The sequence below is a fragment of the Solanum dulcamara genome, chromosome 2 (assembly GCF_947179165.1).
Source record: "Solanum dulcamara chromosome 2, daSolDulc1.2, whole genome shotgun sequence".
NCBI lineage: Eukaryota > Viridiplantae > Streptophyta > Magnoliopsida > Solanales > Solanaceae > Solanum > Solanum dulcamara.
The window spans coordinates 39368562-39372247 of NC_077238.1; the positions used below are offsets into that span (position 1 = coordinate 39368562).

Sequence of the window (3686 nt, forward strand, 5' to 3'; positions counted from 1 at the left end):
ATGGAACCTATTTCCTTGTTCGTCTCCTCGATTAGGTCTTTAACTAGTTAAGGTGTTAACGAAAATTAGGCAGCACCTCCCCTATAACTAGTCCTATCTAAATTTTCAAATAGATCCCTATACACTACAGCTAGAAAACCAACAACAACCTTCAGCATATGTTTAAGCAATACACACCAACAATATAGAACATAAACTCCAAATGACCCGCTAGAAATTACAATATCAAAATAGGGTGTCTAGCCTTTATTTTGTTACACCTTTAATCGTACTAAGCAGGGGGTCGTGTGGATGTAACCAGAATCTCCCCCACCTCTTTTAGAAGACATTTAGGCCCTCCAAACACACAACGCCTCCCTTCGACTACATTTTAACTACGACGACTTCAATTTAGATTGTTTCTTTCGCTGAGCATCTCCACGACTTTTTTTATACTTCCAGCATTATAAAAGGTACATAATATACTCCATAAAAACTCCATAAAGTCCAAATTTAAAGGATAAACCTTACCTTACCCAAAATTGGCCAAAACTAGCCAAAATCGCGCCTCGGAAACCTCTTTAGTGTGCTGAAAGTTGCGGACTGTTTGTAGCTCGGTCTTGCAGCCCCAAAATGGATTTTTATGTTATTAAACACCGCTATACTTCCATAGGATACCTTAAATAATTAATTTATATAGAGAAATCAGAACATACCTATTTTTCTCTCCTAGCCATCCTCTTTTTCTCTCTAGACTTGGGGTTTTGTTTTCTTAATTTGTGCTGAAGTTTAAAGACCAAAGCTGAAGAATATCTTATATATACATAAATGTGGGTGGTCCTAGTAGGTGACACTTGTCATCCCCTAGGGGTGACACATGTCCAGCCCCTATTGGGCCACCGCATCCATGAGTTGAAGAAGAGGCTGCCACATGGCAGTGGAGCCCACCTCCCTCCAAGCAGGTGGGTCACCGACTTGACCCCAAGCAGGTGGGTCACCTGCTTACTTGAGGTGCTGCCACGTGTCACTCCCTCATTGGCTGCCACATGTGTTTTTTCTCTTCCTCATGGGTTCGTAATCTTATCTTATTTTAAGAGCCCATGTAATCCATGCTATGCAAGATTGGTACATGCTACAATAGCTTAAGTACGTAAGACTTCTAAGTTAGTAGCTTACGTAGGTAAATCGAGTCCTGAGACTCATTACTTGGCCTCCAATTCCTTTTAGATTCTTATGTCTTTATTTCCAACCTTTTCTACTATGGGGTATCACATTCTCCCCTCCTTAGAGTCGTTTGATAGTGTCTGGACGATAGGGGTCTCATGGCTACTTTTCAAGAAGACTAGGAACACGTTTCAAGGTTCAAAAGTGCGGGGTGTAACTTCCTTCCCCCCTTTAGAACATTTATCCCCGAATGTTAAACAAAACATCCTTTAAGACTTTATACAGATTGTAGGGGGATTCTTTGTTATTGTCATAACACCTAATTTCTTCCAAGTAGTTAATATACGAGTTTTAGGAGTTGAGATTACCTATAGACATCAGGAATAGGTACGAATACTTGTGTTTCTTGTCCTCTTCAATTCCCCAGGTCATCCCTTTTCTAGTTTATATTTTTCCACCATATCTTGACGGAAGTCATGTCCTAGTTCGCAATCTTCTACTTGATGATCCAAGATGGCTATAGCTTTCTCCTCGCAGGATTCCATTTCCTAAACATCACCTACGGGACATACTCTAGGTGGATCACCTGTATGTTTGTGAAGTATCTTCATAGACGTACTGGGTATATGATTTCGTAATCAGGTTGTAAGTCTAACTTACAGGCAACATTGTCCATCTAATGAGCAACTTAATAAGGTCTAATGAATTTCGGGCTAAGTTTTCTTTTCTTACTGAATCTTATTACTCCCTTCCTGGGTGACCCTATTACGAACGCCTAATCATCAATTTGAACTCTGAATGTCGATGTCGATTATCTACACATCATTTCTGCCAACTCTAGGTTCCTAGTCCATAGCTTGCTCAATCATGTTTGGCCCTACTAGCTTTGTTTTTCTAATATCGACCCAACCAATAGGGGACTTAGATGTTCTGCCCCACTAATCTTGTACGAGGTCATTGGTATTCTGGAGTGGTAACCATTTTGATAAGCAACTCAATAAGTGATGGATAATCATTCCAACTACCTTTGAAGTTAATAATACCTGCTCACCACATATCTTCTAGCATTTAAGTGGTATGCTTAGGCTGTTTATTTTTTGGGGGTAAAAGGTGGTACCAAGACCCGTTTGTGTTTCCAATCTTTTCTTGGACTGACATCCAGGCACTAACTGAGCTTTAAGCCCCTTTATCAAGGTAATAGCTGTGGGGACCTCATATATTACTCTTTAATTTCTTAGAAAACTTTAACTGGTACTTCACCCTTTGGGTTTTGTTTTTCAATCCTTAAGGTTGACTTTCATAGTCGTTCTATGCTCCGTTTGTCGTACCTGATATAATTCTGAAGAAATTTGGCATATAAGTCTGCCATCCTTTAGTAACCTATTAGTTCTGCTCCTCTTGGTTAAACCATTTCATGATGTCCTTATCCATTGGCCCATATAGCCATTCCGTGGTTTGCCTATCATTAACTGGTATTATATTAAAGAACTGTGGCATACCAGTGCGTCATCTGTTAGTGATCATCTAATCCTGCTTATGTTGCTCATGCCCCTTTTATAATTCCCTTAACATAACTTATAATACTCTAGGTATATAACCTCAAGTCGTTCCTCCATTGCCAGTTCGGACCCTTCCACTTTGCGTGATCATATCAGCATTAATGCACTGAATTCCACCAAATTTTTAAAGTTAAGTATGCTTGGGCGAGAGTAATACTAGAATGGGTGGTCTTCTTGAGAAGTCTTCGTGTCGCGCTTTATTGTAATCCTTGCAATAACATGCGGGGTACTCAACTTAGCCCAAGATTCACCTTAGCGTCATCTCGCTAGTCTTCATATTTTTCCTTGTCATTTTCCCCCTCATACTTAGTATCGGGATAGACCCTTGGTCAAATCGTGACCACGCCTTACTTTGCCCATGGTACTAATTTCAGCCCAACAGTTTGGCTTACCTATTTTCATAGCTTTTGGTGGGGTATCCAAAATATCATAATTGCCTTGTCGTTATTGAGCCCCTATTCCTTTTATCATGTACTTACTCACTTAACCTGAGGGTTATATATACATATCCGTAGGTTGCGCGACCATTCGAATGCATTTTGTAGGAGGTAGACATAGTCCTTCGTCTTCTGGTTCATTGTACTATACACATCTTACTTATGTTGGAAATTGCTGGTGTGCCATCTTATTATACTTCTTTCTTTTCCCTTATTCACTCTTTGCTCTTCTCATCCCCTATCATAGGAGGTTTCATGTTCCTTTTTCCTTGGTTATGCATCTATCGCACACTCTTTGTGACCAACTCTATAGCCAACATCTTGGCTTTTGACCAGTATGCTGTCATTATCCTTCGTAGTGTCTCTTGAATTATTTGCTATCCTTTTATTGCTATACCATTTTCTTTTCATACGCATTCACCTTCTAGCGTTACGTTATTCCAAGTCTTGTTAAAAATTCTCAACGCTCTTAGATATCGTTCTAAGTTCTATTCAATTACTGGTGGCTTCCCGACCTTTCTAACTTGGTTCAATAAGGGATGTTGTT

General features: G+C 39.8%; 1 pseudogene; it reads left to right on the top strand.

Annotated features, from left to right (window-relative positions):
• Positions 1–2781: 2781 nt before the first annotated feature.
• Positions 2782–2901, top strand: LOC129881225 (5S ribosomal RNA; annotated as a pseudogene).
• The last annotated feature ends 785 nt before the right edge of the window (positions 2902–3686 follow it).